This window comes from Ovis aries, chromosome 1, assembly GCF_016772045.2.
Source record: "Ovis aries strain OAR_USU_Benz2616 breed Rambouillet chromosome 1, ARS-UI_Ramb_v3.0, whole genome shotgun sequence".
Taxonomy (NCBI): domain Eukaryota; kingdom Metazoa; phylum Chordata; class Mammalia; order Artiodactyla; family Bovidae; genus Ovis; species Ovis aries.
Genome location: NC_056054.1, coordinates 256,706,245 through 256,720,875, shown reverse-complemented (window position 1 = coordinate 256,720,875; position 14,631 = coordinate 256,706,245). Strand labels below are relative to the sequence as shown.

The following is a 14,631-nucleotide window of genomic DNA, read 5'->3' as shown; positions in this document are numbered from 1 at the left end:
ACACGACTGAGCAACTTCACTTCCAGTATTCTTGTCTGGAAAATTCCATGGACAGAAGAGCCTGGCAGGCTACAGTCCATGAGGTGGCGAAGAGTCAGGTTCTGAGTGGCTAACACTTCCACTTTCATTCTGATCAATGTTCGGTATGCTTTATAGTTTTTGTTGTTGTTGTTGTTGTTGTTGTTGTTGTTTTAAAATTTTAAAATCTTTAATTCTTACATGCGTTCCCAAACATGACCCCCGCTCCCACCTCCCTCCCCACAACATCTCTCTGGGTCATCCCCATGCACCAGCCCCAAGCATGCTGCACCCTACGTCAGACATGGACTGGCGATTCAATTCTTACATGATAGTATACATGTTAGAATTCCCATTCTCCCAAATCATCCCACCCTCTCCCTCTCCCTCTGAGTCCAAAAGTCCGTTATACACATCTGTGTCTTTTTTCCTGTCTTGCATACAGGGTCGTCATTGCCATCTTCCTAAATTCCATATATATGTGTTAGTATACTGTATTGGTGTTTTTCTTTCTGGCTTACTTCACTCTGTATAATTGGCTCCAGTTTCATCCATCTCATCAGAACTGATTCAAATGAATTCTTTTTAACGGCTGAGTAATACTCCATTGTGTATATGTACCACAGCTTTCTTATCCATTCATCTGCTGATGGACATCTAGGTTGTTTTGATTTGCATTTCTCTAATAAAATGCATTTCTTTAATAATTGCACTTTTGATTTGCATTTCTCTAATAAATATGATGTTTATATATTTTCATAAGCCTGCTGTTTGGGTTGTTCTTTTTTTTATATTGGGCTCTTTGTTTATTTTGGAAACTAATCCCTTATCAGTCACATTATCTGCAAATATTTTATCTCATTCTGTAGGTTATTCTTCTGTTTTGCTGATGGTTTCTTTCCTTCACTGCACAAAAGCTTTTAAGTTTAACTAGGTCCAATTTGTTCTTTTGTTGTTGTTTTCTTCTTTCATGACTCTAGGAGATGGATTCAAAAATGATACTGTTGTGATTTATGTCTAAGAGTTCTGCCTGTGTTTTCCTCTAGGAGTTTTAAAGTATCTGGTCTTATATTTAGGTCTTGAATTCATTTTAAGTTTGGTTTTGGTTTTAGAGAATGTTCTAGTTTCAGTCTTTCACACGTAGCTGTCCAGTTTTCCCAACACACCTTATTGAAGAGACTGTCTTTTCTCCATTGTATATTCTTGCCTCCTTTGTCAAAGATTTCCTACTATTGCATTCCAGTCCCCTGTAATGAAAAGACTATCTTCTTTGGGTGTTAGTTCTAGAAGGTCTTGTAAGTCTTTATAGAACTGTTCAACTTCAGCTTCTACAGTGTTCCTGGTTGGGACATAGGCTTGGATTACCGTGATAGTGAATGGTTTGCCTTGGAAATGAACAGAGGTCATTCTGTCATTTTTGAGATTGCATCCAAGTACTGCCTTTTGGACTCTTGTTGACTGATGACTACTTCATTTCTTCTAAAGGATTCCTGTCCACAATAGTAGACATAATGGTCATCTGAGTTAAATTCACCCATTCCAGTCCATCTTAGTTTGCTGATTCCTAGAATGTCAATGTTCACTCTTGCCATCTCCTGTTTGACCACTTCCAATTTGCCTTGATTCATGGAGCTAACATTCCAGGTTCCTATGCAATATGGCTCTTTACAGCACTGAACCTTGCTTCTGTCACCAGTCCCATCCACAACTGGGTGTTGTTTTCGCTTTGGCTCCATCTCTTCATTCTTTCTGAAGTTATTTCTCCACTAATCTCTAGTAGCATATTGGGCACCTACCAACCTGGGAAGTTCAGCTTTCAGTGTCCCTATCTTTTTGCCTTTTCATACTGTTCATGGGGTTCTCAGGGCAAGAATACTGAAATGGTTTGCCATTCCCTTCTCCAGTGGACCACATTCTGTCAGAACAAATTGCCAACATCTGCTGGATCATCAAAAAAGCAAGAAAATTCCAGAAAAACATCTATTTCTGCTTTATTGACTATGCCAAACCCTTTGACTGTGTGGATCACAATAAACTGTGGAAAATTCTGAAAGAGATGGGCAAACCAGACCACCTGATCTGCCTCTTGAGAAACCTGTATGCAGGTCAGGAAGCGACAGTTAGAACTGAACCTGGAACAACAGACTGGTTCCAAACAGGAAAAGAGGTACGTCAAGGCGGTATACTGTCACCCTGCTTACTTAACTTATATGCAGAGTACATCATGAGAAACTCTGGGCTGGAAGAACCACAAGCTGGAATTAAGATTGCCAGGAGAAATATCAATAACCTCAGATATGCAGATGACACTACCCTTATGGCAGAAAATGAAGAAGAACTAAAGAGCCTCTTGATGAAAGTGAAAGAGGAGAGTGAAAAAGTTGGCTTAAAGCTCAACATTCAGAAAACAAAGATCATGGCATCCGGTCCCATCACTTCATGGCAAATAGATGGGGAAACAGTGGAAACAGTGGCTAACTTTATTTTTCTGGGCTCCAAAATCACTGCAGGTGGTGACTGAAGCCATGAAATTAAAAGATGCTTACTCCTTGGAAGGAAAGTTATGACCAACCTAGATAGCATATTAAAAAGCAGAGACATTACTTTGCCAACAAAGGTCCATCTAGTCAAGGCTATGGTTTTTCCAGTAGTAATGTATGGATGTGAGTTGGACTATAAAGAAAGTTGAGTGCTGAAGAATTGATGCTTTTGAACTATGGTGTTGGAGAAGACTCTTGAGAGTCCCTTGGACTGCAAGGACTCTAACCAGTCCATTCTAAAGGAGATCAGCCCTGGGTGTTCACTGGAAGGACTGATATTAAAGCTGAAACTCCAATACTTTGGCCACCTCATGCAAAGAGCTGACTCATTGGAAAAGACCCTGATGCTGGGAAAGATTGAGGGCAGGAGGAGAAGGGGACAACAGAGGATGAGATGGCTGGATGGCATCACTGACTCGATGGACATGGGTTTCGGTGGACTCCGGGAGTTGGTGATGGACAGGGAGGCCTGGCGTGCTGTAATTCATGGGGTCGCAAAGAGTCAGGCATGACTGAGCCACTGAACTAACTAATGGTTATAAAGTCAACATACACAAAATTAATATCTAATTATTTTATTTATATGAGGTTCAAAAACAGACAAAACTAATCTGTAGTAGAAATTGGAACAAATTGTTGCTCTGAGTCCGGATTATTGGCTAAAAAGGAGTATCAAGTTTCTTAGGGTATAGAGAGTTTCTATATCTTGGTTAGAGTAGTGATTTACAGATGTATACTGCACATTTAAAGTATGAGTGTTGGCTGATTGGTTTTTTAAAAAGGACCTTTCAATATGCTCCCTACAAGAGACGTACTTCAGGGCTAAACACACACACAGATTGAAAATAAGAGGACAGGAAAGAGTACCCCATGCAAATAGAAATGACAAGAAAATGAGGGTAGCAAAACTCATGTCAGACAAAGTAGACTTTAAATAAAGGCTATAATAAACACAAAGAAGGACACTATATAATGATAATGGGATCAACACAAGAAGATGTTACACTCACTAACATATATGCACCCCAAACAGAAGCACCTAAATATATAAAGCAAATACTAACATACATAATGGGAGAAGTGAGCAATGATATTATAATAGTAGAAGTGAAGTGAAGTGAAGTGAAGTCGCTCAGTTGTGTCTGACTCTTTGCGACCCCGTGGACTGTAGCCCACCAGGCTACTCCGTCCATGGGATTCACCAGGCAAGAATACTGGAGTGGGTTGCCATTTCCTTCTCCAGGGGATCTTCCCAACCCAGGGATCAAACCCAGGTCTCCCACATTGCAGGCAGATGCTTTAACCTCTGAGCCATCAGGGAAGCCCTATAATAGTAAGGGACTGTAATAAAATCAGTAAGGCACTAATGGCCTTAAATAACATAATAGACCAGGACTTTAAGACAGAATAGACCAGATATTGGATATTCCATCCAAGAATAGAAGAATATACATTCTTTTCAAGTATACATGGAATGTCCTCCAGAAGAGATTACAAGCTAGGCCACAAAACAAGTCTCAACAAATTTAAAAGAATAGAAATTATATCAAGCATTTTTTCCAACTACAATGGTATGAAATTAGAAATCAACTACAGAAAGAAAAATGGGAAAATGACACATATGATAACTAAACAATATACTGCTTGAAAAACCAGTGGGTTGATGAAGAAATCAAAGGGGGAATTAGAAAACCGTTTAAGGCAAGTGAAAATGGAAACACAACACTTCAAAATCAATGGGATGCAGCAAAAGAGTCCCAAGAGAGAAGTTTATAGCAATACAGGCCTTCCTTAAGAAATAAGAGAAGTCTCAAACAACCTAGTCTACCACCTAAAAGAATTAGGAAAATGAAGTAATTAACCTCCAATTAAAATAAATAAATTTATATTTAAAAAAAGAATTAGGAAAATGAACAAAGCTCAGAATTGGCCAAATAAATAAATAAATAAAGATCAGAGAGGAAATAAATAAAATACAAATAAAAATATATATAAAAGATCAAGGAAACCAAGAACTGAGTTTTGTTTTGTTTTGTTTTAATAAAAATTTGAAACTGGTAAACTTTTAGCCAGGCTCACCAAAGAGAAAAGAGAGAGGGCTAAAATAAGAAATGAAAGAGGAGAAATATTAATGTATGCCACAGAGATACAAAAAAAATCATTAAAAAATGAACAGTTGTATGCCAACAAATTGCACAACCTAGAAGAAATGGACAGATTTTTAGAAACATACAGCCTGCCAAGATGTAATCAAGAAGAAATAGATAATTTGAACAGACTAATCACAAGTAGTGAAATTGAATTTGTTATTTTTTTTAAAGGTTCCAGAAAACAAAAGTTCAGGATCAGGTGACTTCATAGGGGAATCTTACCAAACATGTAAAGAAGAACTAATACCTATCTTGCTCAAACTATTTTAAAATATTGGAGAAGATAGGACACTTCCAAATTCATTCTATGAAGCCACCATTTCCCTGATACCAAAACCAGACAGACACTACAAGGAAAATACAATTGTAGGCCACTGTCTATGATGAATATAAATGCAAAAATTCTCAACAAAATATTAGCAAACTAAATCCAGCAATACATTAAAAGGATCATATACCATGATCCAAGTAGGATTTATTCCAGGGGCACAAGGATGTCTCAACATTTGAAAATCAATCAATGTGATATACTACATTAATAAAAGGAAGGATCAAAAATTACATGATCATCTCAATAGTCACAGAAAAAGCATTTCACAAAATTCAACATCCATTCATGATTTTAAAAAAAAAAAAACCCTTATCAAAGTGGGTATAGAGGGAACACATCTTAACATAATAAAGGCCATTTATGACAAACCCACAGCCAGCATCATACTCAATGGGTAAAAGCTGACAGCTTTTACTTTTACTTAGGTTTATCCAAGAACAAGATAAGGATCTCTACTCTTGCTGCCTATATTTAACATAATATTGGAAGTCCTAGCCACCGTAGTTATACAAGAAACAGAAATGAAAGTCATCCAAATGGAAGGGAAGAAGTAAAACTGTCATTGTTTGCAGGTGACATGGTACTCTATATAGAAAACCCTAAAGTCTCCACACAAAAATTATTAGAATAAGTGAATTCATCAAGAAAGCAGGGTACAAGATTAGAAAAATCCATTACATTTCTCTACACTAATAATGAACTGTCAGTAGGGGATTTAAAAAAAAATCCTGTTTAAAATCACATCAACAGGAATAAAATACCTAGCAATAAACTTAACCAAGGAGGTGAAAGACCTGTACTCTGAAAACTATAAAACATTGTTGAAGGAAACTGAAGATGATACAAAGAAATGGAAAGATACCCCATACTCTTGGATTGGAAGAATTAATATTGTTAAAATGACCATACTACCCAAGACAATCTAGAGGTTCAATGCAATCCCTACCAAAATACGCATGACATTTTTCACAGAACTAGAAAATAATCCTAAAATTCATGTGGAACAACAAAAGACCCCAAACTGACAAAGCAGTCTCAAGTAAGAAGAAAAAAAAAACAGGAGATACCACCCACCCAGACCTCAGACTATACTACAAGGCTACAGTAATCAAAATAGCATAGTACTGGCACAAATACATAGACCAATGGAATGGAATAGAGAGCCCAGAAATAACCCCACACACATATGGTCAATTAATCTACAACAGTGGAGGCAAGAATATACAATGAAGAAAAGACAGTCTTTTCAACAAGTAGTACTGGGAAAACTGGACAGTTAAATGTAAAGCAATGAGATTAGAACCTGGTGGCTCAGACGGTAAAGCATCTGTTTACAATGTGGGAGACCTTCCATCCCTGGGTTGGAAAGATCCACTGGAGAAGGAAATGGCAATCCACTCTAGTACTGTTGCCTGGAAAATCCCATGGACAGAGGAGCCTGATAGGCTATAGTCCATGGGGTCGCAAAGAGTCGGACACGACTGAGCGACTTCACTTTCTTACACTTTCATACCATATACAAAAATAAAGATGGTAACGATAACCCTGTATGCGAGACAGCAAAAGAGACACAGATGTATAGAACAGTCTTTTGGACTCTGTGGGAGAGGGTGAGGGTGGGATGATTTGGGAGAATGGCATTGAAACATGTATAATATCATATATGAAACGAATCACCAGTCCAGGGTCGATGCATGATACTGGATGCTTGGGGCTGGTGCACTGGGACGACCCAGAGGGATGGTATGGGGAGGGAGGAGAGGGGGGGTTCAGGATGGGGAACACATGTATACCTGTGGCAGATTCATGTTGATGTATGACAAAACCAATACAATACTGTAAAGTAATTAACCTCCAATTAAATAAATTTATATTAAAAAATTAACTCAAAATTGATTAAAGACCTCACTGTGAGACCTGAAACCATTAAACTCCTTCCTATGAGAGAACATAGGCAGAATACTCATTGACATAAATCATAGCAGTAATTTTGACTGTCTTAAGGCAAAAGAAAGAAAAGCAAAAATAAACAAACGGAGCCTAATTAAACTTAAGAATGTTTGCGCAGCAAAGGAAACTGTCAGCAAAACAAAGACAATGTACAGAATGGGAAAAAATGATATGGCCAACAAGGAATTAATATCCAAAATATGTAAAGAGTCATTACTACTCAATATCAAAAGAAAAAAAACCCAGTCAAAAAATGGACAGAATAGACATTTTTTTGAATAAGACTTACAGATGGCTACTGCTGCTGCTGCTGCTAAGTCACTTCAGTCGTATCTGACTCTGTGTGACCCCATAGAAGGCAGCCCACCAGGCTCCCCCATCCCTGGGATTCTCCAGGCAAGAACACTGGAGTGGGTTGCCATTTCCTTTTCCAAGGCATGGAAGTGATAAGTGAAAGTGAAGTCATTCAGTCATGTCTGACTCTTAGCGACCCCATGGACCACAGCCTACCAGGCTCCTCCGCCAATGGGATTTTCCAGGCAAGAGTACTGGAGTGGGGTGCCAGTGCCTTCTCCAACAGATGGCTACAGATCTGTGAAAAGATGCTCAGCATTGCTAATTGTTAAGAAAAGTAAATCAAAACAACAAGATAGCACCTCACGCCTATGAGAATGTCTATTATCAAAAAGTCTGCAGATTACAAACAAGGAGAGGATGTGAAAAAAAGAGAATCTTTGTATGCTGTTGGTAGAAATGTAAATTGGTACAGCCACAGTGGAAAAGTGTATGGAAGGTCTTCAAAACACTATAAATAAAACTGTCATATGGCCCAACAATTCCACTCCTGGGTATATATCCAAAGAAAACAAAAACATTCATTTGAAAAGATACATGCACCCCAATGTTCATAGCAGTGTTATTTACAATAGACAAGATAGAGAAGCAACCCAAAGGTCCATCAACAGATGAATGGATAAGAAAGATATGAGAGACAGAGATATATACACACACATACATAAACACACACGTAATGGAACATTACTCAGTCATTAAAAAATGGAGTTCTGCCATTTTCAGCAAAGTGGGTCAGCCTAGAGAATATTATGCTTAGTGAAATAAGTCAGACAAAGAAAGACAAATACTATATGATATCACTTACATGTGGAATCTAAAGAATAATACAAATTAATGTATATGCAAAACAAACAGGTTCACAGGAAACAAACCAGTGGTTACACTGTAAATTAACTATCAGTTCAGTTCAGTTCAGTCGCTCAGTCGTGTCCGACTCTTTGCGACCCCATGAATTGCAGCACGCCTGGCCTCCCTGTCCATCACCAATCAAATACTTCAGCTTAAAAAATTAAATGAAATGTGTGTTATTGTATACAAATGGAATCATATAGCTTTTTGTGCCTTCCTTTGGCCAGGGAAATTCCAGGGGAGGGATTCTGCTGTGAGCAACCAACACTCCTTTCTGGGGGAAGACAGCCTCAGTCTTGAAGAGGAGAGCTGAGTGACATGCAACATTCTCTACGTGGTTAAATGTAAAAGACAAATGGAAGGAAATAGCAAATAGTCCAAAAATGAGATTGAAAAGGACTCTCTTTTTGTGATATTTCCCAAATCAGATAAAAAGAGGTAGAGCATCTATGACAGTAGGTTTTATCAAGGTAGGGCGTGTAGGTGGAAAGGGACAGCAGTAAGAAAAGCCGCCAGCATCACCGTGGTCCAGGAGGGACCTCTCTTGCCTCAAATGCTGAGCATCTGGAGGACAATGTTTCCTTCCAGTGCTACTTTTCTCAAATCCCTGACAAATAGCTTGCACATCACCCTTGGTTTACAGCATTACTTCACATTTGTGTGTGGTGGGGAGGGGCTGATTTTGAGTCACCTGGAGGGTCCTGCCTATTTCAAACTCAACATGCTTGTAAGAAAACATAGTCTCCAGGGGATATTCTCCCACTGGCTCCTACCTCCCCCAGAAACTTGCCCTCCCCTGAGACCTCACCCCACTTTTGCATGCCTGTTACAGAAAGTCAAGGCCATAGAAGCTGCTGAACATCCAGCATGTGGGCTTTTTCTGGACATCCCGTGTTCCCACTTGCTGCTTTATTCTGAACCCTTTGGAAGGCTGATCAATGGTTAGAGACTATGACACTTTAGGAAGGAAGAAGAAATCTTCTGAGTTAATATTATGATAATAGCAGCCATAGGGACTGTACCAGACACTGTGAGAAGCCCTCTCATATGTTATCTCACCAAACCTTCTTCTTTTTTTTTTTTTTAACCAGTTTCATTCGCTTTTTTTTTCTCATATAAAATTACGTGGCAGCTACCGCTGGAGCCTGGGTCCTTGCATGGAGACTGGTGTGGGTCCTTACAAGATGGTCAGTGAATTCCTGATACGGAGACTTGGGGAACACCATCTCTTTCCAGAGATCAGTTGGAAATGGCATCAAAAGTGGCCTCGGCAGAGTTGAGGGTGGCTGTACAGCCCCTGGCAAAGGTGTAACGGTCATCAGTGCCAGCCATCATCAGGAGCTACTTGGGCACAGGGGCCAAGACGATGCCAGTGCCCCTGAGGGCAGGGATGAGGTACATCAGCACTGAGCCACAGCAGCCAGTCACTTTGCAAGAGACAGTGTTGGCCTTGCTGATCTTGTTTCCCCAGTAGCCTCATCACATGGGACAATGGAGAGCTTGGCCAGGGTGATGGCCCCTATGACCAGGAGGGCAGTGGCTACCTTCTTAAAGCACTTGACACCCAAACTGACATGTCTGTTGCGATCCCCAGTGGCAGCAAATGCCTTGAACCTGGTCCACTAGCTAGCACAGACCTGCTTTTGCACGGGCAAAGTCTTCAAAACCTCATCCTTGAGGGATGTCCCCAGGAAAAAGACAATGATCTCAGATTCCTTGATGGGCAAAGAGAAGAGGTAGACCTCCTCCAGGAACTTGATCTTCATGTCCTTGACCAGAGGGCCCAGCTTGGTATCGGGGAGCCACACCTTGTCCTTGGCCTTACCTCCAAGAGCTCCATGGCGTTTACCCCAGCCCTGACCCTGGCCACAGCCCTGGCCCTGGACACCACTGCCAAAGTCTCCATGGATGCTACCCCAGCCTCCTATTCCAGGGCTCCCGGGGCCTCCAGGCCCTCCCACAGCACCGGTGTTAGCCTTCATTTGGTGTTTTTACGAAGAAGCCTCACCAAACCTTAAGTCTGTATTTTACATATGGAGGAAATGAGGCTTAGAGTGATCAATTGCCCAAGATTACACAACTGAAAGCACTTTCCTAAGACACGTGGATGTGGATGAGGATCTCCCTGATTCCAAAGGCCTCATTGTTTCTGTCCCCTCAGTTGCACTCAGGTTCCATTGAGCAAGATGGGCTACGGAGACCAGGGGCAGGAGATTTAGTGTGCAGCTTTTATTACATCACTGATTCTCAGTCTTGACTTCACATTAGATTCATCCAGGGAGTGTCTTAAAATCCCACTGGTTCCAGTAAGAACCACTTATCTGATGCACCCCCAAAATATCCTAGAATGCAGAGTTGGTGTCATCTTAAAAGCTAGTGTTACCTCCTCCTCATGCTTTAAAGAGATTTCATCATGGATGATCTGCTGACTATTTTGAACATTTTATTTACAACTTGATATTCATATTGACCTAAGAGAAATGGTAACTAAACATAAACAGGACACAGCAGCAGTAAGCTTAGGAATCTTAGGTGCTGCCATGCATTCTCATGTGGTGGGAAGTCATCACTCCGAACAGAGTTAGAAAACCCAAGTTCAAGTTTCAGTCCTGCCAGTTACCACCTATGTGACTTGATCTTGAAATTCCTCCTTAATCTGAAGGAAGCCAACTAGATTTTTGAGCAGCAGAATGTCATGCTGGGGTAGGGATGGGGAGAACCTCTTTCTAAAATACCAGAGGTTGGAGGCAAAGATGTTGTTCAAGGGGTATGAGGGTGCTGATAATTCTGCCTTTACCACCCACCTTTGTGAAATTAAAGTTATGGGAAGCAATCTGATGCTGATTTTGGCTCAAGAGTTAGAAGAGTCTGTTTTTGTAACAATTCCTTAAATGGAACCACATACATTGTTAGTCTTAGTTCTTTAAAAATGAAGATGCAAGACCCAAGCCTACCAGGGCAGTGACATAGCAAGAACCTGTGTAACCTCAAACATCCTAAGGATCCTATCCATCAGGGAACCGAAAGCCAGGGTTCCTTTGCCAAGGACTGCTGATCTGCTTCTGCCCTGTGCAGTCTCCTCATCTCTGACAGTAAATAAAGACTTTAACTCAGAGTGTGCATGTGAGGTCACCCCAACTCTACTGCCCCCCTGCTCCTAGATTGACAGAGAAGTACTAGATGTGAGATGTGAACTGGGAGAAAGCTGGTGCGGTGGGAAGAAATAATCACCTCTCACATGCATGGAGGCAGTTTAAGAGCCAAGAACCTCACTGCTACCCAATTGCTATGTTCTGGTTCCCCCTGTCAAAAAAAAGAATAGTATTGTGTCCTGCCTACTCTCCATTTTAACCATACAGCCCCCTTTCCAAACTTTCCTTCACAAGCATCAGGCAGGCACGTGATTTCTGCCAGATTTGGCTCCTCAACATTCTGGAGAGACGCCAGTGTGCTTGTGTCCTTTAAGGTGGCTTAGCAATGAGACCGCAGGAGGCAGGGTGAGCAGCTGGGGATTTCACAGGCGACTCTTGCTTCTCCCTGTTGTCTTTGTTTCCACCCTCTGTTTCAGCTCATTTTAGTCTTCTGTAAAGTGTTGATCTCAATTTTTATGTTACAAAGCTTATGTCTGTGCCCATCCCATTGTAAACCACCTTAAATCCTTTCTGAAAGCATGAAAGGCATATGTCAGAAACAGTTTCCTCGTTTTGGACCTCCACGTCTGTGGCGGGAGGCTGGCAGGCACCAGTCAGGTATGTGCTTGAGTGAGGGTCTGAGCTGTGGACCCTCATCTGGAGGCTGACTGACATGGAGGCACCCAACAAACCTGGTCAGCATCTGAGAGACTCCTACCAAGCTAAAGGGGCACAGAGAGTGAGCTGGTACCCAGAACACCATGTCACTCAGCTGCAACTTCAGGGGAGCATGGCCAGGACACTTGTTTACTACAATGAGTTGTACAGAATAGAAATATTAGGGGTTTTTTTAGTGGATCCTAGCAGCACTTTTGTGAAACAGCATAAGGTGGAGAGAATAGGGGATCAAGGTTAGAGAGACCAGAGTGTGAACCTCGGACAAGACAGAGACACAAAATCCATCACCAAGAGAAAAAGGTGTGTGCTTTCCTTGCCATGCCAACATGTAACGACACCTCCCAAGATCCCTGCACCCCCACTCGCCAAACAGAGCCTGGCAGGCCCAGCTCAGAGAGGGGCTTAAAAGAGCCAAGCAGCCTTCTTAACTGTAGCTATAGTTGTCAGATCTTACTTTAAATGTCATATAACCATTTTTTACACAGATATAAATTTCTAATTTGGCTTTTTCCTTTACACATTTCTTTGGCATATGTGCTAAGCACATGCTTGGGGAAAAAAAACTAGTTTAATTCTGATTTTCTCCCTTTAAAACGATCAGCATTTCACACTCTAATGCATAATTCATTAAGTAAACCAAAGTTTTTTGGTTTTTTGGTTTTTTGTTTTTGTTTTTGTTTTTGTTTTGAGCTCATGGGAGGGAGGGCAACTGTGAAGATACACTTTTTGTGGGTCATATCAAGAATTCCATGGTTAGACCTATTTTGATCCAGGTGACTTTCATGGCACAGATATTCAGCTGAAGTATCCGAATATCGCTACATAGCATTGGGAAATGGTTGCAAAGAAGAAAAATGCTACAACATGCTGCTTCAAGGCACTTTGTTTTTTCTTTACCTCCTACAGTAGGAAAGTAGGACTTTTTTTAAGCACACACCTTTCTCTCCTGTCAGTCAGACGGTGATCACAGCCCAAGTGGTGAGTGTCAGCTGTAGTTATTTACCTCATCATCTCTATTTGACTCATATGCATCACTAGTACTGAGCATCTTTAACTGCTATCTTAAATTCTTCAAAAAGATTACTGTGGCTCAACCTCCAAAAGTTGTGTTGTGTGCAGAAGGCATAGAACCAGAGCAGCAGAGCAGAAATTTGTTATTTGTGAAACAAATGTTCATCATTTAAGAATGGTCTCCATTCCATATACCAGAGCAACGATCAAGTTCTAAACGGGACTAAAGGAAAGAAGACCCTTACAAAACAGTTGAAACTGGGTTGTGTTTTGTTACTGAAATATTTGCAAAAGGGTTGGCAATTGTGTACCACATGATGTAAGTGAAGGGATGCAGGATTGAAGTGTCTGGATAAGTCTAAAGGCGCTCCCTCAGTAGCATAGAATAAAAATTGTAAATGTCAGAAAGCGTTGTGTTATAGTGTAATTGGCAGTGTGTTTTCTTTCTTACTGGGACATAAAACAATAGTGTGTTGTCTCTTATGTTTGATGAAATGTGCTTAAAACAGAAGAGCTTGAATTTCCTTAGGTAAATATTCTATCTATTGCCTGAATAGATAGCACAGTTAGCACAGGGTAATTTATAAAATTCACTCCCAGAATCTGGCCACAAGCTGATGCAACCTCAGATGGTTTGAGTGTGGACAACAAAGATTTCATGGAATCCTAGAATGAGGAATCTGTAAAGGAGTCTTAGGGATTCTATGGTCTTACAGATGGAGCTGCTGGAGCCCAGAATTCAGAAGCCTCTCTTCAGTCACTGGACACATAACTAATGAGTAGATCATGAGAATGTGAGGCATGGATACCCTTTTCCCAGTGCTCCCAGTGGACATTTTGGCTTCAAGGGGAGTGGCAGGAGAGGGGAGAAATGGGAAGGGATGGAGTTTAAGGTTGGGCAGCTGTTCATTTGTCCCTTATCTGACAATTTGTTTTCTGTGGATGCCTTCTCTACAGTTCCCCTCCTTACCTTTCCCTTATCTCTCCACTGTGCCCCTCACCCCCCACAACCCTGTCATTGTTTTCTTTCCTTTTGTCCACTATTCTCCTCCCTTCTCACCCATCTTCTAAGCCTTGAAGTGGCAGATTAGTTGAAGTGGGGGAGGGCACAGGACATGTGTGAAGAAAGCAGCACAGACAGGAGGCCTTGAAGAAACACTTTAAAAATTTAACTGAGGTACTTCCCTGGTGATCCAGTGATTAAGAATTTACCTGAAAACACAGGAGACATGAGTTCAATACCTGGTCTGGGAAGATTTCATGTCCTGCAGAGCAACTTCACTTTCTGCCATAAGGGTGGTGTTATCTGAGGTTATTGATATTTTTCCTGGCAATCTTAATTCCAGCTTGTGCTTCTTCCAGCCCAGTGTTTCTCATGATGTACTCTGCATATGTATAGAGTTCCTCAAAAGACACTATGGAAGATGGTTCTCATTCAGTATCCAAGATATATTATTAATATTAAGTGAGAAAAGCAGGGTGTATCCATTACACACCCATCAGTGTAAAGCATGAAGAAGGAAACTGTGGTTAAGTGTTTGCTTGTAGATGTTTCAGTCATCTCTTGAAGTACCACTCACTTTGAGGTGTGTTGAAGCTGGGAGATAGGCTTTTCACTG

General features: G+C 40.9%; 1 protein-coding gene and 1 pseudogene across 2 annotated transcripts in view; one reads left to right on the top strand and one right to left on the bottom strand.

The window, feature by feature from the left end:
- TMEM108 (transmembrane protein 108) overlaps positions 1-14,631 on the top strand; it is a 426,991-nt gene that overhangs the window by 371,697 nt on the left and 40,663 nt on the right. The window lies entirely within an intron of this gene.
- Positions 9,314-10,194, bottom strand: LOC114110302 (small ribosomal subunit protein uS5-like; annotated as a pseudogene).